Source organism: Desmodus rotundus, chromosome 8, assembly GCF_022682495.2.
Source record: "Desmodus rotundus isolate HL8 chromosome 8, HLdesRot8A.1, whole genome shotgun sequence".
NCBI lineage: Eukaryota > Metazoa > Chordata > Mammalia > Chiroptera > Phyllostomidae > Desmodus > Desmodus rotundus.
In genome coordinates, this window is record NC_071394.1 from 60,832,645 (window position 1) to 60,856,045 (window position 23,401).

Sequence of the window (23,401 nt, forward strand, 5' to 3'; positions counted from 1 at the left end):
GAAAGCATCCTAATTTTCTGTGAAGCCTGATGCCTGTGTTTCTGGGTCTATGGATGATTGAAAACAATGTTATTCCTTAACCTTCTTAACTTCTTTATGGAAAAAAAGGCAAACAGAGACCCAGGAAGATCTATAAAGATCAATTCTCCCTTTGCATATACGTTTTCTTCCTAGGAGTTAAATTCTACCTTTAAGGAACAAAAAAAACTTTCATTCAGGACAAAAAAGTTATCGGGTTGGCCAAACAGTTCATTTAGTTTTTTCCATACAATGGCTCTAGTAGTGCTTAGTTGTCTTTAACTTTGTTCAAAACAATTTTGTTAGATTGTATTGTGACAGCTGTCATATCAGTGTGCATTAAAAAAACTTTTCAAAATTGGTGAACTTTTGTGCAGCCATTTTAATATTGAAGATGGAGGAAAATACATGACATTTTGGCTATTATGCTTTATAGTTTCAAGAAAGGTAAAAATATAACTGAGACACACAAAAAGACTTGTACAGTATATGGAGAAGGTGCTATTATGACTGATCGAATGTATCAAAAGTGGTTTTGCAAAGTTTCTTGGTACTATTGACATTTTGGCCAAGTAATTTTTTGCTGTGGGGCTGTCTTATGCATTGGAAGATGTTTAGCAGCACCCCTGGTCTCTACCCACTAGAAGCCAATAGCAGAAGAAAGCCCACATACTCAAAATATCCACATCAATAAAGAAATAGCCTCAGCAACCTTGAGAAAGAAGAATAAAGTTGTAGGGGTCACAATACCTGATATCAAACTAAACTACAAGGCAACTGTCATCAAAATAGTCTGGTACTGCCATAAGAACAGACACATAGATCAATGGAATAGAGTAACCAGCCCAGAAATAAACCCATGTCTCTATGGTCAATTAATATTTGACAAAGGAGTAAAAAAATAGCCTCTTCAATAAATGGTGTTGGGAGAACTGGACAAATCCATGCAAAAAAATGAAACTAGACCACCAACTCACACCATACACCAGAATAAACTCAAAATGGATAGAAGACTTAAATATAAGTTGTGACACCATAAAAGTCCTAAAGGAAGACATAGGCAGTAAAATTTGAGATATACCACATAATAATATTTTTGCCAATATATCTCCTAGGGCAAGGGACATAAAGAAAAAAATAAATAAACGGGACTAAATCAAATTAAAAAGCTTCTGGACTTCTGGCCAAGATGGAGGCATAGGTAGGTATACTGTGCCTCCTCGCACAACCAAAAGAAGGACAACAACAAATTTTAAAACAAAAAACAACCAGAACTGACAGAAAATTGAACTATATGGAAGTCTGATAACCAAAGAGTTAAAGAAGAAACATTCATCCAGACCGTAGGAGGGACAGAGACAGGCAGCTGGGCAGAGAGGACTTGCAGCAAGGTGGTGGCTGGCAGACCAGGTAAGGCAGTGGCTGGCAGGACAGGTGGTCCCACATTTGTGTGCAGATAAACCGGGAGGAACAACTGGGGAGTGAGACAGACCACACAACCCAGGGTTCCAGTGCGGGGAAATAAAGCCTCAAAACCTCTGACTGAAAAAACCTATAGAGGTTGACGCAGTGGGAGAAGCTCCCAGCCTCACAGAAGAGTTCATTGGAGAGACTCACAAGGCCCTGGAATGTAACAAACACACCCACCCGGAAATCAGCACCAGAAGGGCCCAATTTGCTTGTGGGTAGCAGGGGAAGTCACTGGAGGCCAGATGAGAGCCCACCACCACTGTTCCCTCTCAGAACCCTCCCCCAAATACAGAACCACAACAGAGTGACGTGGGTTGCCCTGCCCTGGTATACCTAAGGCTCCACCCCTTACTATGTAATGGGCACAGACACACACAAAAAAAGGCCCAAATGAAAGAAGAGATCAAAGCTCCAGAAAAAAATACAACTAAGCGACAAAGAAATAGCCAACCTATCAGATGCACAGTTCAAAACACTAGTCCTCAGGATGCTCACAGAATTGGTTGAGTATGGTCACAAAATAGAGGAAAAAATGAAGTGAAATAAAGGAAAATGTACAGGGAACCAACAGTGACAGGAAGGAAACAAGGACGCAAATCAACGGTTTGGAGCAGAAGGAAGAAATAAATACTTAACCAGAACAGAATGAAGAAACAAGAATTCAGAAAAATAAGGAGAGGCTTAGGAACCTCTGGGACAACTTTAAACATTCCAACATCCGAATCATAGGGCTGCCAGGAACAGAAGAGGAAGAGCAAGAAATTGAAAACTTATTTGAACAAATAATGAAGGAGAACTTCCCTAATCTGGCAAAGGAGATAGACTTCCAGGAAGTCCAGGAAGCTCAGAGAGTCCCAAAGAAGCTGGACCCAAGGAGGAAAACACCAAGGCACATCATAATTACATTACTCAAGATGAAACAGAAGGAGAGAATCTTAGAAGCAGCAAGAAATAAGGACACAGTTACCTATAAAGGAGTTCCCATAAGACTGTCAGCTGATTTCTCCAAAGAGACCTTACAGGCAAGAGGGGGCTGGAAAGAAATATTCCAAGTCATGAAAGGCAAGGACCTACATCCAAGATTGGTCTATCCATCAAAGCTATCATTTAGAATGGAAGGACAGATAAAGTGCTTCCCAGATAAGGTCAAGTTAAAGGAGTTCATCATCACCAAACCCTTATTATATGAAATATTAAAGGGACTTATCTAAGAAAAAGAAGAAGATCAAAAACTATGAACAGTAAAATGACACCAAACTCACAACTATCAGCAACTGAACCTAAAAACTAAAACAAAACAAACTAAGCAAACAACTAGAACAGGAACAGAATCACAGAAATGGAGATCACATGGAGGGTTATCAGTGGGGAGGGAGAGGAGGACGGGGAGGAAGAGGAGGATGGGGAGGGAAGGGAATGGGGGAAAAGGTACAGGGAATAAGAAGCATAAGTGGTAGGTAGAAAACAGACAGGGGGAGGTTAAGAATAGTATAGGAAATGTAGACACCAAAGAACTTATATGTATGACCCATGGACATGAACTAAAGGGGTGTGTCCAGAGCAGAGGGGAATAAAGTGGGGGAAATGGGACAACTGTAATAGCATATTTAATAAAATATATTAAAAAAATAAAAAGCTTCTATAGGGCTAGAGAAATTATTAAAAATGAAAAGGGAACTGACTTATAGGAGAACATATTTACCAATGATACATCGGACAAGGGTTTATCTCCAAAATGTATAAAGAACTCATATGAGTCAAAACCAGGAAGACAGTCAATCAATTAAAAATTGGGCCAAGGACCTGAACAGACACTTCTCCAAGGAGAACATACAGAGGGCCCAGAGACATATGAAAAGATGCTCAGCATCACTAGCCATCAGACAGATGCAAATTAAAACCACATGAGATATCACCTCACACCAGTCAGAATGGCCATCATTAATAAATCAACAAATAAGTGCTGATGAGGATGTGGAGAAAAGGGAACTCTAATACACTGTTGGTGGGAATGCAGACTGGTATATCCACTGTGGAAAGCAGTATGGAATTTCCTCAAAAAATTAAAAATGGCACTGCCTTTGACACAGCAATTCCATTACTGGGAATATGCCCTAAGAATCCTGAAACACCATTTCAAAAGAACTTACTTAGCTCTATGTACATAGCAGCACTATTTACAATAGCTAAGTGTTGGAAACAGCCTAAGTGCCCATCAGTAGATGAGTGGCTCAAAAAACTGTGGTACATTTACACAATGGAATACTACACAGCAGAAAGAAACAAGGAATTCCTACCTTTTGCTACAGCACAGATGGACCTGGAAACTATTATGCTAAGTGAAATAAGCCAGTTGGTGACGATCTCACTTATAAAAGGAATCTAATGAACAAAATAAACTAACAAGCAAAACAGGAGCAGGAACATGGAAACATGGAACAGACTCACAGCAGCCAGAGGGGAGGGGGATGGGGAGAACAGGGGAAAGAAGGGGAAGTGACTAGTCAAAGAACATACATGAATAACCCATGGACATGGACAATGGTGTGGGGATTGACTGTGGGAGCAGGGGGTGGGCTAGGAGGAGGAAGGCAAAGGGAGAAAATCTGGGACAATTGTAATAGAATAACAATTAAAAAAACAAAAAAATAAAGTTATAGGTGAAAATGAAAAATGTCTTTTATTTTATGGAAAAAATCGTAAGGACTTCATTTGTTCCTGGATTTGAGAGAAGGGCCATGTTCACTCATAAGCCATGTGAACCTGCAGAGGTTTTCTGAATTTGTAGATGTCTTCCCACCACACAGGCTAGCTACCTACAAAAAGGACAGACACTTGGCCAGTCATAACATGCACCAGCAGTGTGACCCTGGGCCAGATGCCAATCCCATTGGCCTGTTTCCCATCTGGAATCTGCAGAGAACACACTTCTCTCCCTGGGAGGCTGAGAACGAAACAGGATACTGAAGTAACAGCCTAGTCCTTTGACACAGTATTTCTCCAAAACTTGTCCATGGACTCTGCTTCAGATACCTGGATGCTTAATGAAGCCTTGGGTCCCTCTCTACATCACTAGACCAGGATGGGGTCTGGAAATCAGCCTTTTAATAAGCATCTTAACAACTAAATAAAGGTGGGTGTCCTCAATAGGCTGTGAGGCCCTGTCTGGGTCAGGGTGGAGGGCAGAGCGAAGCTCGAGGTCAGCATGTTCATAAGCAGTCGGTGCACTGCCTCTCTGCTCTCAGAAGGCTCCCTGGTGCCAGGACCTGGGCCCAGCCCAAGGCTCCAGCATCCTTGTCCTTGGTTCCAGTTCACCTTTTCTCCTGGTCCAAAGCAATCATCTTAAAATACCAACCGGCCATGCCACTCCCTGTTCCTGAGTCCCAACCACAACTCTGTTCTCCTGGTGTCCTGGATGGCCTGAGTCTGCTCTGTCCAGGCTGGTCTCTCAGTTCTGGTGGCTCTGAGTGTTTCATTCATATGTCACCTTAAATGCCACCTCCTCAGAGGGACTCTCCTAACTGCCTAGTCACTCCCAACAACGTAAATAGAACTTACTCCTTTGCCTAGAACCTAACACCTGCTGACATTTCCTTGTTTAGGAGGTTGTCTCCTACCACTGGAAAGTTGGCGTAGGAAGCTCTCTCCCCTGCCTGTCAGGTGCGTGGCACACAGGAGGAATTCTGTAACAGTGTGCTGATGAATGAACATGGATAAATTATTGGCCTGCAACAGCTTGGCAAGGTTCCCACACTGTACACGAGGCTGACAGGTAGAGAAGTTGCATTTCTTATCTGGCCGAGGACAACTGGGGCAGAAGTGCTTTCTGCAATGTCTGTGCTCAGGGGAGAGTGCTACAGAAAGCTGGTGTTCCCATATCTTCCCAGTAGCTTGTAAAGTGAAGCACTGCTTTTTAATTAATAATGTTTTGCACAACTATATTTTCCATAAATTTCACATGGGATGTCGTTTAAACAATCAGCTACGCATTCTTGTTACCAATACCAAAATCACCTCACTTAAATGTTCTTACTGATAAGAATAAAAGTATTGTCTTTGGAACAAAATATCCATTAACAATAAAGCAGTAGGGTCTGGAGAGAATTGGAAACCCATTTGTGTTCTAACCTCAGTCAGGTCAGAAACTGTAGGACAATGGGCACACATGAGGTTCTTTTGTGTGGTTCTGGAAAATGGACCTGTGTTCTGGCCTCAGAAAGTTGAGAGAAGACTCTTGGTAATGGGGCTGTTTGAAGGCAATGTGTTTAACTCCTGGACTCCACCACGTAAGGAAAGACGTCAGACACCCAGAGGTGTACTAAGAATAGAAGGAAGTTATAAAGAGATGACAGCTCAGCTTCAGTAGTGGCCTCCCTGGTCCTACTCATTCAGAAAAGTTACATTCTCCACAATAGTTTCCCAGCAAAGACCCCACAACCCACCTTTGTCTCCAGGAAAAAGCAGCATGAAGACTTCCACGCAGAAACTTTACTTGGTTCTCCTGCATGTGTCGTCGTCAGGGACTGTCAAGTGAACTAAGCCAATGAGGGAGGAGGGCATGTGGTTTTGGTTTACAGAGAGTTACAAAAAGGAAAAATGGAAACAGTTGTTTGCAAGTGAGGAGGCTGAAGTGATGCAAGAGACATTAGGTCCCTTGTGGCCTGCCTCACGACATAAGCATGTTTTATCCCAAATGCACTGTGGCCTGCTGGGGACATAGGGCTACCCTGACTACCCAGGATTTACTGATGGGAACACAGTCCAAGGGGGAGACAGTGTCACACCAGCAGGTGGGTGTAGGTGCCACAGAAGTAAAAATAGGGATGAGGAAGCATTATTGTTGTTCAATCTCTTCCCGTCCTTCTTCTAACTTCCTGTGCCTCCTTCCCTAATGGCTTACTGTCTACAACAACAGACAGCTGGACAGGTGTCACGGCCTCTAAACTGGTGGTTCTACATCATCTGGAAGTTTTTAAAAGCCACCAAGGCTGGGGCCCCATGGGACATTAATCACAATTACAGCGGGTGGGCTCTGGGAATCACTATGTATTAAAGCTGCCAGGCGAGAGTCTCATTGGCCAGATGGAGAAAGGGCTGTGAAGGCAGCTGGAGAGAAAGAGGAAGAGACACACAGGGGAGAGAGATGAGGTGTCCCCCCCACCCTAACAGAGGGAAGCAGAAGGGCACAGAGAGGGTGGGGGGTGCCGTAAACAAGAAAGAAAGTGCTGCAGTGGAGGAGGCCACAGTGGGCTGTCATGTCTTTAACAACAGGAAATGTGGTAATGAGAAGAAATGTCTGCAAACTCAGGAAGACACTTGGCAAGAGAAGACAGGTGCAAAACCAAGAGAGGGCAAGTTTTGCTCTTTCAAGTTGGGAGATAGGAGAGGAAATGATCCGTGTGAAGGGGACACTGCCGGCTGCCACTGGAGCAGGAGGTGGCTGTCAACTGAGAAGCCCAAGGTGAAGTCTGTGGTAGGAAAGGTAGGTATGGACTTCCATGGCCAAAGGGCAATGAATGAGTCAATGTCTTCAGATAGAAATTTTAGAGTCACACTTGAAACGATTAAGAAGCTTCAATGCTGTCCCTAGAATCATGTAAGTTCTAGGCTTCTACATTCATACATGTAAGTTCTTTGGCTTCTACATTTCTATACTATTCTTACCCTCCCCCTGTCTATTTTCTACCTACCATTTTTGCTACTTATTCTCTGTACCTTTCCCCCCTCCCTCCCCCTCCCACTCCCCTGTTGATAATCCTCCATGTGAGCTCCATTTCTGTGGTTCTGTTCCTGTTCTAGAGTTTGCTTAGTTTGCTTTTGTTTTTGTTTTAGGTGTGGTTGTTAATAACTGTGACTTTGCTGTCATTTTGACTGCTCACATTTTTGATCTTCTTTTTCTTAGATAAGTCCCTTTAACATTTCATATAATAAGGGCTTGGTGATGATGAACTTCTTTAACTTGACCTTATCTGAGAAGCACTTTATCTGCCCTTCCATTCTAAATGAAAGCTTTGCTGGATAGACCAATCTTGGATGTAGGTCCTTGCCTTTCATGACTTGGAATACTTCTTTCCAGCCCCTTCTTGCCTGTAAGGTCTCTTTTAAGATATCAGCTGACAGTCTTATGGGAAGTCCTTTGTAGGTAACTGTCTCTTTTTCTCTTGCTGCTTCTAAGATTCTCACCTTCTGTTTCAGCTTGGGTAACATAATTATGATGTGCCTTGGTGTTTTCCTCCTTGGGTCCAGCTTCTTTGGGACTCTCTGAGCTTCCTGGACTTCCTGGAAGTCTATCTCCTTTGACAGATTAGGGAAGTTTTCCTTCATTATTTGTTCAAATAAGTTTTCAATTTCTTGCTCTTCCTCTTCTGCTTCTGGTACCCCTATAATTCAAATGTTGGAACATTTAAAGATGTCCTGGAGGTTCCTAAGCCTCTCCTCATTTTTCTGAATTCTTGTTTCTTCATTCTTTTCTGGTTGGATGTTTCTTTCTTCCTTCTGGTGCACACTGTTGATTTGAGTTCCAGTTTCCTTCCCATCACTGTTGGTTCCCTGTACATTTCCCTTTGTTTCTCTTAGCATAGCCTTCATTTTTCCATCTAATTTGTGACCAAATTCAACCAGTTCTGTGAGCTTCCTGATTACCAGTGTTTTGAACTGTGCATCTGATAGGTTGGCTATCTCTTTGTTGCTTAGTTATATTTTTTCTGGAGCTTTGCTCTGTTCTTTCTTTTTTTTTTTTTAACAAAATGAAATTATTTATTTTTTTATTCATTACATTCAACAGTAGAATTCAGACTACATTCATGGTGAAAATTATCATTTTTTTTCATTCTTGTATCTACAGTTCCAAAAGCACCTCCTGGGATACATTTGCCTGCTTAAGAACTTGATCTTTCTAAATAGCTGCATGATCTGTTCTTTCATTTGGGCCATTTTTTGTGTCTTGGCATGCCTGTTACATAAAGGGGCGGAGCCTTATGTATTCACCAGGGTGGGGTAAGGCTCATGGCTGCACTTTGACGCTGTATGTGGGGAAGGGGTCCGAGAGGGAGCAATGGCGCCTGCTCTGCTCTCTGTTGGTTTTCAGTCACTTTCTATGCTACCCACAATTAAATTGGGCCCTTCTGGTGCTGATTCCCGGTTTGTATACGTTCTAGGACCCTGTAGTCTCTCCAACGACCTCTCCTGTGAGGCTTAGAGTTTCTCCTGCTGCTGCCTCAACCCCCACAGGTGTTTTCAATCAGTGGTTTGAGGCTTTATTTCCCTGCACTGGAACTCCGGATTGCGCGGTCTGTCACCTGGTCCACCAGCTGCTGCCTCTCTGGCCAGCTGCAGCTTTGCCCACCCCGCTCCACAATCCGCCACCTCGCTGGGTCCGCCAGCTGCCACCTTGCCTCGAGTCCTCTCTGCCCGGCTGCCCAGCTCCGCCCCTCCTAACAGTCTGGATGAATGTTTCTTCTTTATCTCCTTGGTTGTCGGACTTCCATACAGTTTAATTTTCTGTCAGTTCTGGTTGTTTTTTGTTTTTAAATTGTTGTTGTCCTTCTTTTGGTTGTGCAAGGAGGCACAGTGTATCTACCTATGCCTCCATATTGGCCAGAAGTCAAAACACCTGTGTTTCTAAGTTCCTTTAATCATTTTAAATAAGCAGAAACTGGAAATCAGATGAAGCATAAATATGCTGTTTAAACAAGAATGAGAAGGAGAAAAACCTATCAGCATATTCACACTTGGGGGAAAAAAAAAAGCCATGAGCTCACAGGGCCTTTATGAACTTAACTGTGTTGACAATGTTCTGAGTCCCCTGAAGGCAAAATTCTTGGATGTCCCTATAAACGCACCATTTTTCTTTGACATTGGTACAATACCACTCTCTGCAATTTCCTCAACTTTGTAGAAATTGTGTCCCCTTGCTCATAAATGGGCCCCACAATCTGTAGGATGTTCTGCCTAAGCAATATTGCTGTAAGACCATGAATACTCACATGCAACAAAAGCAAATTTCACACATTGGTTGAAATACTCACTCCCTCTTTTGATAGATTTGTAGCTTAGGAGTCCGTGGAAAACCAGTTAAAACCCACAGCCACAGTTACAATTTGCTAAGTACTTCTAATGGAATCTGAAAATTAACAGAGATATGAAATTTATGGTGAAGACTAACAAGACTTGCTGAATAGACAAATTATATAACGTGATCATGCAGGTTTTTTAACAATTTGGAACAAGTCTGAAATGTCTTGCTTTGAGTGGTTGTCCTGCTTCTAAGTTGTGAGCCCAGTGAAGAACTCCATGCCATTTTCTTCATATCTTTATCTTTCTTAAATTCTAAATAACTTCATCTCTAGAGAATTTACTATGATGATTCTCTGTTTTGGTTTTTCTCTTTCCCTATGGAGTTTGGTCTCACTGCCCAAGGTTCTGTGATGGGTGTGAAGGTTCCCTCCGAAGCATGAGTTTAGGGCCACCTGGTAACAGCTACCACCATTACCTTAGGAATTTTCTTCAATGACTTCATATTGACCTAACAAAACCATCTGCATCTTCTGGGGCCCTGGGCCTGGGGTACATGAACACGGCTACAGTGCAGACCTACAGCAGGGAGGGGAAACCACAAACCACAAGGGAAGGCAGGTCTGGTGGCCATCGCATTCATACCTGGCATTCATCCACAGAAACTAAACTGCTAACTTGGCATTTTGTCAAGTCCGCTGGGAAGTTAATGATGCGAAAAAAAAGACAAGTCCATCCATGGCTAAGTTGTATGAAGTGTGTGGGGGGCAGAGGAGATGGGAAGGCTGGAGCTGGGAAGAGGATGGGACAACTACTGGAAATAAAATATCTTGGGAAAAATTGGGACAGGTTCACAAATCTTTTTCCACAATTTTGAAAAGTAACATTTTCTGAAAACAGTTTCTTTGTTCCTGTGCTACCAAATAAATTTGCCCCCAAAACTGACCTGAACTGACATGAGGCTTTTTGGTCTTTTTTTGTGCAACAAAATGTGAATATTCATCGACTTTGCTGTAGAAATTACTGTGTTTCCCAAATCCCGTGAGAGTATTACCTAAGGTACAGTGAATGAACTGTATTACCTTCCTAAAAGCGGAATTCTGAAAGACATTTGGCCCCAAAGGGTTTGTTTTTGGCTAGCCAGGGTTTTGGTTAACCCTGTCTGGGGAGCTGTGTATGGGTCAACATTCCCTTGACCCATACACAGCTCCCCAGACAGGTGAGTTCTCTGGATTGAATCCTTCCATACTTCCTCTACATCATGCTAGTATTCACCTGACCTCAGCTTTTCAGTCATTTCTATAAAGTTATCTCAGTAGACAGATTCACCAGGAACAAAACAGGACAAAGCTGAAGAATGGGCTTTTTAAAAATACCACATACATGTAATATAGCCTCTACGCTGCAGAAAACACATGTGCCTTCTTGTCTTTCCCACAGTTTCACTTATTCATCCTGCGGTTCTGACGACTAAGTGTGCCCAGCCTGCACTGTAGCATGGCCGTGGCACAGGTAACATGGAAAATATAAATGTGATGCTGCCCTTCAAAACAAAGATATCGAATTACATTTTAATTGTAAAAATTGGTATTCCAAATGAAATGTCCAGAGATTTTCTAAAAGACAAATCTATAGAGACAGAAAGTGAGACATAAAGAGGAAAAGACAGGAATGCTAGTACTTGGCTGGGGCTGGCAGTGGGGGTCAGAGTGGCCACACACAGCGCAGCACTGGACTGTGATGACAGCTCCATAATTCTGTAAGTTCATTACAAACCAGTGAATTATCCCCTTAGAGCAGGAGACTTAAGGCATATGCTACACCTGAATGAAGATGTTTAAAAAAACAAATATCCTAAATTTCTAAAGTAACACCATTTTGTCAATACCTCCTGGTATTTTCCTGATATTTCAATTTAATACCAGTTGAAATGGGGAGGTGGGCAGGTGAATGATTAAGGGAAAATGAGCGATTTCACCCACAAATGACTAATATTACATCTAGACAGAGAACATGATTTCTTCCAGATATTCCCTTATATCTAGGAAATAAAATCTCTGTTTCTATTTTAACATGCAGGCCCCTCTAATTACAGGGTTTATGGTATCAAACAGTATTTTATTTACCAGTCATTTTGCAAAGAGAATATAAACTCCTGGGCTCTGGGGCTATGTCACAGCCTTCCCGATAGTACTTTCAGGACCTAGTAGGTGTTCAATAAATGACTGTATCAAATGCAATGATTTTTTTCACCAGAACCATCTATTACATTTCCATTTGGTTAAACAACCTAAAGCAAATTTAAAAGATATACCCCACCTTCTAGATCAGGGTTTCTCAACCTCAGCACTTTGGGGTCAGATTCTTCCCCTAGGAGCCAGTTTTGTGCACCATGGAATGGATAGCAGCACCCCTGGCCTCCACCTACCAGAGCCGGTAGCACCCCCCTCCCTATTGTGACAACCAAAAATGTCCTCAGAGGGCCCAATGTCTCTGGGGGGCAAGTCATCCATGGTTGGGAACCACAGCTCTAAATAGAATATGAGACAGACTGAACCAAACTGGTATGTTCACACTTCAACAAGGTCTTTCATGTTATCACTTCCTGAAGCTAGTGAGAACACAGAAAGAAAAGCCAATGTTCGCATACGGTAGCAAATGATGATTCTGTGACCACAGGCCTTGTCACATGGGGAGACCTGCAGGGGAGAAATGGTTTGTATTCTCCTTTGTAACTGTGAAGATGCAAAAGGCTTCTTCTCATCCAAGGCTGACAATTTTTAAGACATGCGGAAAATACATAAGAGACGGGCCACATGCCAAATGGCCTGTGGCTGTCAAACAGCAGAGAAGAAACACTGGGCTGTTTGTTGTAAATTGTATCTAGGAGAACAATTTTGAAAATGCTATTGAATATTTATTAAAAGAAAAGATCTATAATAATTTGGTTTCTGACCTACTACTATTAGAAAATAACTTAACCAGCTGTAAGGTTAAGAACAGTGGAGGCAGAAACCATTAAATTAAGTGTAAGTTTAATACTCAGTGTTTTATTTTTCTCAACAGCCACAGTGCTTAGCAATCTTGTTGCAAATGTCCCAGCCCAGAGCCTGAAAAGCTGTTACCCATATTGTATGCTTTTCATGAGACTCCAAATTTTTAGTTTCAATTCTACTTTGACAATATTGAGCATTTCACACTGATGATAAAGTTCAAGAGGCACGTTTTGGGCAGAGTGACTATTACATAATAAAGCAAAGATTAAATATTCTTGACACTAGCCACATATGTCTAAATATTTATCAAGATTCATAACATTTTACTCCAAAGCATCTTTATTTTTTCTTAGGAAAACAAAGGCATATACTCCTCATCTCAACATCAACCACTTGGGCACATAAGAAAAAGCTGCAGCAGACACACAGTGTCAATTCCTAAGATATGAAAAGGAAGTGTATCTTTTCAAGTTTTGTTTGTAAAAATATTTACATTTTTCTTTATATGCCTATTGGTAAACAGAAGAACTCTGAAATAGTAAATTAAGCATGTAATTCCTAAATCCACTAAGAGCTAAAATGCAAAAGCTCTCTATTCAATCAAGCCCTCACTGCACACATAATTATGGTATTCAAATTAGATGACTAATTTAGACGTGTTCCATCATGTCAAGTATACATAACATAAAAATGTCTGAATAAACTTCCATAGAAAGGAAAAAAGAGGTATAGGCAATTTAATTAGTCTTTTTAGAAAATGAGAACTCCTAGGACATAATATTAAAATACATACTCATGGAAAGATTAGGAGGAAATGCAGCTTAACTATCCATCTTGGTAGTGAGTAATGTAAGTACAGTAATGTCAAATCACCTCAACAGAAAGTACAGACTCTGGGTCCTGGGTTATCATATTTACATTGCGATAAAACTGGAACACATGAAGCATGAAATGACCAAAGCAATTCTCACTTTACTTCAAGTTTCCTCACATATTATTATAAATATAAAATCATATATAAAATATCACATTACTTTTTATTGTTATTTAAATTTCCACATGCCTATATTGTGATTTCTTAACTACACTGAATAAGGCTATCACAATATACCATGTGTAATGATAATTACTAGAACTCTGATAGTCACCTAACATTTTTATAAAACTTAAAAAAATTTACAAATTTATGGTTACTTTTTAAAATCAGCACTAATAACAAAAGGTCAACCCACTTAATATCACAAACGCGTAGGCCCTTTTAGATTCATTTTTTCTACTAAAGCTAAAATGCAAAATTGGCTCCACAAAACCAGACGTTGAGATTTAAGGACAAGTGTTGCCATCAACATTATGCTAGAAATTGCTTTCATGTGAAAATTGCCATTCAGCACAGCTCATAGCTTTCTTTTGTGAAATAAAATATAAAAGTATAAATTTAAAATAAATAAATAAAATGTAGCATCATAAACTTTTCAGTCATAAAATTCCAGTTACATTTTATATTTAGCACTGCCGTACATGAATAGCTAATACTACTTTAAGAGTAGCAATATTACTCATTACTTAAATCATAATTATAGAATATCAGGAGCCAAAATACATGTTGTAAAACTAAAATAAACCCTTTAGATTTACCCTGCATCATTTTACATTACTTAAGAAAAAGACAAATGCTTTAATTCATTGGCATTAAATGGGTAATATGATAGCTGCTTTGGCAAGATAAATTAAGCTACATCACTTAATGCATTTGTAGAACCCAAGCATAATATAAAAGGAGAGCCAACAGATTAAACTTAATTTGGCTGACTTTTATTTCATATACATGCACATACACATGTACACACAGAATGCTTCTCACACAACAGCCATTGCAACAACTAAAAAATAAATTTCATTTGTAGTGCAAACAGCAAGTTTAGCTACAATAATTTTGCAGTTTAAAATACTGAAACCTGCCCTGGCTGGTGTAGCTCAGTGGATTGAGCACGGGCTATGAACCAAAGGGTTGCCGGTTCAATTCCCAGTCAGGGCACATGCCTGGGTTGTGGGCCGGGCCCCTGGCAAGGGCCATCTGAGAGGCAACCACACATTGATGTTTCTCTCCCTCTCTTTCTCCCACCCTTTCCCTCTCTCTAAAAATAATAAAGAAATAATCTTAAAAAATAAAATATTGAAACCTTTTATTTATAACTCAGATGCTTTTTTAAAGTTTTTAAGATAATGGAAAACAGATATTAATTTGTGAAAAAAGATTTTTCCACAGTTTAAGTTAATCACATACATTTGCATAAATAACCTGTGGTCCATTAAATATAAATGCATTGAGCAGACTAATAAAAAAGTCTCTTAAATATTCCACCTCCTAATTTTCGTGAGCAGCTATTCACAAAGACACGGGCAATGTGATGGAGGGGCAGGAACCCAGAATCTGAAGTCAGATGCCTTGTTTGGGATCCTAGGAGCTCTACCATTTACTAGCTGTGTTATCTCTGTGTAGCCATCTGAACCGTGTGTCTCAGTTCCCTCATCTCTTTAATGGGAGAAATTCTGCCTGAGGTCAAAATTAAAGGACAAAATGGGCAAGGGCTAGTGATCATTTCCATTATCCTCAAATGCTCCACTCTGTCTATAACATAATGAGGCCTCTTTTTATAAGACAAGTGAGAATTATAGGAAACTGCACTCACTATATCTCAAATAAACCAATGAGCCAAAGGTTCATTAATAATTATAAAAGGATTGATTCAAAGGTCCAAAAGCTCTAAAGATGCTATGGCCATCATAAAAGTTTAGTTTCTGTAAACTGTCAAATAATATCATTTATTACTTTCTCTTTTGGGGTGCTCATTCACCCATGTGCTAAGATGTGCCTGCTTTGGAGAACCAAGCACTTTGGGCACCAAGGAAGTGATTCTTTCATTCTTCCAAGTTTCCCAGGTGCCCATTTTTCTCCACAAAGGAGAAACATGGATGAAAAAGGAAAACAAATGACAATTCTATCCTATACGTGGCTTAAAATCTAGGATAATGCTGTAGTCATGATTTTATTGCTTATTCCTTTCCTTTACCCCCATTCCCACTCTCCTTCCACATAGTAGGTCCTAATGTTTACTATCAGGCAGTAAAAGCCACATGAGAAACAGCCACTGTCATTTGTGGGGACAAAGCAAATGAACAGTCAGACCTGTCCCTTTGCTCCCTGCCTCTTCTTCCCATTTCACTCCTTTTGTCAGCAGCTTCCATCCCATCAAGCACCTTGTTCTGCCTTACCTCTGGCTTCTGCCACTTTGTGTGCAAACACTCGTCAGAAACTGCTCTCACTCAATCTTACTGTCCCCCATCTCCTTTTCATCCTGTGCATTCTCCCAGGCAGATCACAATCTCAACAACAACTTCCAAATGCAAGCCTGTATTTCCAGCTCAGCCTAAGTCCAGATTTCCAGAATCACAGGCTGGTGCCACTGCCTGAACCTCAGCCCTGGAGCCTCACATCACTCACATCCACAGATGAATTTATCATCTTCCCCTGCATCTGCTCCATCCTCTGTATTCACTGTCATGACCAATGTCCCCTCTGTCCATCTAATTACTCAAGCCAGAAACCTGGGAGTCACCCTTAACGTCATCATCCCCTCTTCCTCCTAACCCCACTCCTATCAGTCTGAGTGTAGACCTTAAACCTGCATTAGGATTCAACAGCTTTTCTATAGGCTTCTCTTTTCTGTACCCCACCCCCATCCATTCTCTACAAAACACAGAGTGACCATTCTAAATGAATAACCTAAATGCTTAAATTCATCCGGACCAAATGTGGCCCATAAGCCCCTTCTTAAAGTGGCCGCAGCCTTGCTCTCCACCTCTGGCTTTGCCCGCCACGTGCCATGTGCCCTGTCATGTGGATGGACGGCTGTTCAAGGGTCAGCTGCCCTCTCTGGTACCTTAACACCACTGTACTCTGTTCCCTCTGCTCACAATGGTTTCTGCCATCCCTCTTGCATCCTCAGCTGCCTGGTCCCCTCTGACTCAGACCCAGCCCCAAGTCCTCGGGGAGAGTCCTTCCATGGAGTCAGGGACCCCTGCAGAGTTAGCATCTTTTGTGCCCCAGTTCCAACTGCTGCTCTGGTCGTTTCCCCTGGTAAGACTGAGATTCTTGAGGGCAGTAATAGGAATCTTCTTACGTCTGAGGTTGCCTTATCCAACAACATGCCTGGTGTCAGATCAATATGTACCTGATAAGGGCAGAAATGAGAACACATCACTCCCGCTAAATTTGACTCCAACACCACCAAGCTGCTAGTGACTGATTACGGGAATTAGAGGTTCACAGCCCTCCTCCGAAGGTGTCAGGGAAAACAGAAAGGCCAATCTGGATGCAGTTCCCAGTGCTGAATGCAGAGGTTGTGGCGTTCTGGGTGTGGAGCTATGTTACAGACTGGATTTTTTGTTAATTAAAAAAAAATTGTCTTGTGTGGTTTTATTGCCTCTGACTTACTGCCTCAACATCACAGTTTCCCCATACACTGTGTCGGCATATTTGATCACAGAGGGCCGACGCAGGGATGAGTCCAGTTGGGGGTGAAGGGCAGGGGTGAGCAGAAGCAATGTGATCAGTAATGACTGCGTCACAAATGCAGTGAGACCAGATGCCCTAGGACTCATCTGACCAGTAAGTCTTAGGGAATAAATCTCTCAGAGAAGAAATTCAGGGAATGGCTTCCGCATGCAAACCTGGGGCTCCCAAAAGAGTCAAACAGATGACGACCATGCTGACTGAGTCACACTTTGGCACTTTTAGAACATCGGTTTAAGCTGATCACTTGCAAGCAAATGATCACATGATCATTTTGGTACATGGGGACTATGTCCTATGAAATTAAAGAGGAAGATACAAGGCTGCTGCTGATCAATTCAAAAACTACTTTTTAAAACCTGCCTACTCCATAAGGTTTCAAGGGCTCTGTTTTCAGTAAAGGACCCCAGTTAGGCCAAACTTCCCTGTCCTCTGAATAAAGTCTACATTTGGAAAGTTGAATTTTTCATAAGTTTTTAGTCACAGGTTTAAAAACTGTACAGTCCTAAAAAATCAAAGAAGGGGAGTGGATGAGACAGCAACATAATATGATAAAATATTATAACAACAAAACAACAACTCAAACCCCAGGGACATGAAGAACTTATTGAATGAATGTTTGGTCCTGAAGTAGAATCAAGAAAAAATTGGGGAGGAGGGCTCAGAACAACAGTTTTGAAAATACTGTGAGTTGGTTTTAAATTCTGTATTTGGACTATAGTTAGAGAGTCTATATTGCACACAGAGTTGATGCAATATTCTCACTCCGAGACAGCACTCTGGAACCTTACTGGTTAGACGTATGTATTCATTCACTTTAAAAACCTTAGTCTCATTGTGAATTACACATGACACTACTATAGTATGTTCAGTACTGCTACTTTTTTTGATTTACATAACCTTTGTTTTTTAAATCACCCGAGAAAAATCTCAGGTCTCTACACTTCTTTCTTTAAGGAGAATGATGCAAGTATATGACCCCAAACACAGATAAAGTTAACATGCCCCTCCAGTATGTCCCATTATCAGTTGAAGGTTTTGTGCTTCCTATTTCACAATGCTAACATGGTTTTCTTTTTTGAGCTCATTGTATGAACTAAGCTTAAGCTCTTCCTCTACAAAGATATGGAGAAGATAGTCAATGGCAGCTGCTGGCAGTGGGCAAAGAAAGAAGGCATACGCCTTCCAACTTCTCTTTAGCTCTAGCCCAGAGTCACTGCAGGTACCCAGGGATAGTGTGGGATTATTCTGAGAAGTACAACACAGGACCTGTATGCGACATAATTTAACTACCATGAAGGCCCCAATTGGAGGCCGTAGATGCCCTGTAAAGAGCCCAGGCCTCCTCTTATGGCCCTGACTCTGGGCACTGACCTTTCTGGTCCTCAGTTTCCACTTTTGCAAAACAGGATAATAAAGTAAAGTAACTACTACATGAGGTCACTCTTAGGATTAAAGTAAATACTAAATGTAGAATTCTTAGTATGGCAGCCAGTATGCATTAAGTCCTCTGTGTTAGTGATTCATTCCAGTTCTTATTCAAGAGGCATGGCCAGTGAGGACTAGAGATGTGGCAGATAAATCACATTCAGAGCTGTCTTCCTCCCACACCCACTCCGTGCTCTTGAACTCAGCAATGTCCCAGCCTTGAGGGACTGTCTCCACCATACCACATATGAAGTGTAAACCAGAAATGTGTACAACCTTGCAACGCATAGCTCAGAGACGTATGAGGCAAGAGTTCCAGAAACAATCAACTCCTGACTCCCCACAGCCAAAGTGAAAGTTATTCAAAATCATAGGTGACTGAAGAGAGTAAATGATCCTCACACACTTATGTCCATATTAAAAGTGGTTTACATTTATTCTCCATGTTCACAGCAAGGGAAAGATGGATGTCAGAGGAAAGTGATTCAGAAATTTGGAGGCGGCTACAGATAAGTCAGTAAGTAGACGACATAGACAAGAAATAAAACAGAACTACATGTAAAGTCTGAAGAGTTGTTGAAAGTATATTATGGATCCATCTGAAATCTCAAAGGGGATCAGGGAAGATTTTACTATGGAATAACCTAAAACAGAGGAGCATTTGAAACCTAAGTATTGATTGAGTTAAAGGGGAATCTCTGTACTCTGAAAAAGAGGGCTAGATGTGAAGCAGGAGATAATTCAGAGATGAAGAAAGCTTCTGCTGATATCAGGTAAGTCCTCCCTCTGGTACACAGGATCTGTGGTGGTATGTCCCCAGGGACACAGAGGCATCTTCCTGGAAGCTCCCTCCCAGAGAAATTTCATTTCATTTCATTTCATTTTATTTTTAAATTGGGCCATAGTTGGCATATATTATATTAATTTCAGGTGTACAACTTACTGAATTGATATTTGTGTATGTTGACAAATATTCACCACAATAAGTCTAGTTAACATTCAAACAGTTACTGATTCTTTTTTACTTGTGAGGAGAACTTGTCAGGTCTATTCTCTTGGCAACTTTCACGTATACAACACAGTATTATTAGCTACAGCCACTGTACAGAGAGTTTTGATTTTTGAAAAAGAAAGCCAACTTGGAACATCTGTCTTGAAGTACTCCCAGTGTAGGATGCATTAGCTCACAAGTGTAATTGAACAGTAAATCGGTCTGTGAGTGGTCTGTTGTCTGTGTGCCTTATACAGCAATATGATTGTAATATCTAGAAAAGAGAGTCAATATTTACCAAGGGCCAGAACACTGTGTAGTATCTGGATGATAACCTAAGAAAGCCACAAAAACCCTGGCATATCCATCATTCCCAGCCCCTGGCAGTCAGGTGAGATGTCCAACAGGCCATGGACCTGGTTTTGACAGTGCTGCTTGCAAAGGCCCCTGACACTGCTCCCCATGACACAGATGTGAAGGCGGAGGGGAAACAGGCTTATTTAAGATAAGGTACGGATTCCTCCCAGTTCTGAACAGAACAGTACAATGTACGGCAAAGTGCCAGAGCTCTTTCTCTGTTTGTCCTTTGTAGTTCTCCGGCTGGGACTAAAGTCACACTCAGGGATGACATGACTGCTTGGGAGCCCATCCTCCACTGTGAGCTGTAACCTCATAGCAATTTTATTTTCATGACTTGCTGAATAGACCAATAAGGAAGTAAAAAGCCACAGAGAGAATTCAAACTGAAGGAGAGCACTCCTGTACCTGCTGGGGCCTCACCCACCTGCAATGGTGGGTGAGTTATTAAATATTAATTATGATAATAGCAATAACACCCCATCACAGAGAATGATGTTGTGAGTGCTGTTAGCAATTTGCATACTTTAATATGTAACCTCAGCATCCTCATCTGTAAATTGAAGGTAATATTGCACCGATTTCATTATGCTCTAATGAGGATGTTAGAAGAGGACAGATGGAGACATCACTGGGCAAGTTGAGGCGGCAGGGTTTAATAGAACAGGGTTTGAAACAACAGGCACAGGTTAAGATCCCAAATCTGATTTCTACTGTTTGATCTTGCTGGGTTTCAGTTTCCTCATCTCCAAACTGGGCACGGAGTCAGTGAGGCACTGCAGGAGATGGGAAGTCAGACACCACCCAGTGTCTGCATCCCTGGGAGGTATCTAGTAAATGCTCGTACTCTGTCCCGTATTGCACCTGTGCACTGACTCTGTTCACCTCCATCAGCGGTCATTCACTGCCATCCAGGGTGTCCATTTCCTTTCCTAACAATGATCATTTTACCCAGTTTTATGTGCCGGACACTGGTTCAATAGCTTCACACCATGGACTCATTTAATCCTCAGCACAAACGGATGCGGGAGGTGCTGCGGGCATCCCCATTTCACAGATGATGACACTGAGGCACCTTGTTTAGGTACCTTCCCAGACTCAAACAGATGGTAACAGGGCCACCAGTCCACCCCCCTAGTCTGTCCTCCTAACAACAATGTAGCAAAGCTTGGGGTGGGGGGGTCGACCTGCTTGAGATCCCAAGCCTGGATGTAATCTCTTTCACAGATAAACCATGGATACTCTCATGTACACAATGTGTTGACTAGACTAACTTTTCAACCTTTGAAATAATATTTTGTATATTTTCTAGGAATTCTTTAAAAAACTATAATATGTTTTTAAATGAGGTTCCTATAACTAGCTCATCTTGTTCTATATGCTGGAATACCATAAATATATGTGCTTTTTCCCCAAAAAGATTATTACCTAAATAAGTCTTACATTAAAATGTACTCACGAGTTTTGATTTAAACAATTATTACAAGTCCAAATTATATATATATGAAGTTTTAATGTTATATTTGGTTAAACTAATGACTTCTATATTAAATAATCTGAATAGTCTCTTTATTTCTAATATTCACTGTCTTAGTCACCACAGTACTATATGGTATTTCAAAGAATCCTTTTACAAATTTAATCAACTTAAATATTAAACATCAATGATGATGATCAACTGGTCTGCCTAAAAGGAATCTCTAGGGGAGAGATGAGAAAGAAAGGTTAGAAAATTCTATTCTTCAAAATAGGGCAGCTATCTATAAATCATGCTCTTTGTTTATTAAGACAATTAAGCCCATCTCAGTGCACTTAACTTTCAGACTCAACAATTGTCTGGCATGACCAATTTCCACTTCTTCTAAAACAAAGCGGATATGTTCAAAGGGATCTTCTGCAAGCTCTCTGCACCATGCATGCTATTTTAAAGCATGACTTGTGTGTCTAATTCCTGGAACTGCCTTGAAAAATAGACTGGTTTTTTCCTCGCATGCTCTCTATTAGGAGAAGACACTCCAATCTGAAGAGTGCACTCTGTTTCAGACCGCAGGCCGCTATATTATGTCAGCATTTTCATTAACTTCTGTTCAAGTTGGACCTTAAACAAATGGAATGGGGAGTCACAGCTGCAGCCGTTGCAGAGACAGAGTTATCCAGACCTTACATAAGAGTCGCGCGTCAGGGTAAACTCAAGTGTCATCCGTATTCTATTTCTTTGACACTTGCCCACATTCTTAAAGTGTATGAAATCACATACACAGCTCGGATTTCTCATGTTATTTGCCTTATAGCACGAAACGCTGGGTTGACATATAAGCTGTTTTTTTCCCCCTAAAGGACTGGGTAAGTTCAATCATGGAGACGTTGGCAACTTCTGCCCAGGGGAAGACTGAAGTGAGATGCGCGGGAAGCCTGGAGGCTTAGCTCCCACCCCAAAGATCTATGGCCCCCAGGAACATTACAGGAGGTGCTCCTCCAAGGACTTAGGACAGAGGCTATCAGACCCTGCGCCTTCTGCCCCTTACCCCCCGCACACACAGTCGAGACGCGCGGAATGTGCCAAAGGCAGCGGGCGCAGTGCCCTGGGAGCACCTGTCCTCGCACTGCACGTTTCCACCTGGCATGTCCGCCGAGGCTGGAGCCAGCCCGCTGGACCGCGGCCTCTCCCGCGTGGGTGTCCACGTCTGGCACCTTGACCTCCCCAAGCTGGCGCCAGCTAACAAGAGGTGCTACCCCAGCTTCCCACAACACGAAGATGATAAAAACCAACCTCTCCTCCTCACGGCTCCCTCCAACTTCAGAAACTGCAGTCAACTCGCTGGGACGCAGCAGACAGGGCGGCTTCTTGGGGGTCCTGCTCAGCTGCGCGCGGCCAGTGGCCCCGCTCTGCACCAGCCGTCTCAGCTCTGCTGTGCCCCAGCGGCTGCGGCTGCGGCTGCTGCTGAGGCTGCACCGGGCCCGGAGGGCGCGCTCCGAGTCCCTGGTGCGTGTCTCCCGTTCCGAGGGAATCGCGGTTCCGCAGGGAACGCGGCCAGACAGAAGCCGAGGCACTGCTGCCGCAGAGCCGCCAGTCCGCTCCCAGGATCGGTCACATCTTGAGCTCCCCGGCCGGCCGGGGAGGGGGAGGGCAAAAGGAGGGAGGGAACTGCAGTCCGCACCGACCACAGCGCAGCGGAGAATGACAGCGTCGAGGTGGAGAGGCTGGGAGGCGCGGGTGCGAGTGCGCATGAGCCGGGCCCGCGGCGGCGCGTCACTAGGGGGGCGGGCGGGGGCGGGGAGAGCCCGGAGGGGCGGGGCGATTTGGGGATGGGGAGGCTAAGGGCAGGGACGAGGGTTGGGTTCTGGTTGCCGGGCGCGAGAGCGCACCAAGTGTGGCTCACTGCCAGCTTGCCACTGGTACGAAAGTTTCCCGCCTCGAATTTGGTGAGCTTAAAACTGTGTGGTTGAACTTGTTTGCCCCCCCACCCCCGAGCCTATTGTCCCTTAAAAATCACTGTTTAATTGGTCCTTAGGGCCTGGGCAAGCCCACAAAAGCCAATGTAACTCAAGTTATGG

The 23,401-nt window shown here is 42.4% G+C and overlaps 1 protein-coding gene across 1 annotated transcript in view; it reads right to left on the bottom strand.

Moving 5' to 3' along the window:
* Positions 1–23,045, bottom strand: part of PAG1 (phosphoprotein membrane anchor with glycosphingolipid microdomains 1) — a 128,990-nt gene extending 105,945 nt beyond the window's left edge. The window contains exon 1 of the mRNA XM_024578297.3: positions 22,617–23,045. The gene's annotated coding sequence lies outside the window, so the exon portion shown is untranslated. The remainder of the gene's footprint in view (positions 1–22,616) is intronic.
* Between the last annotated feature and the right edge of the window lie 356 nt (positions 23,046–23,401).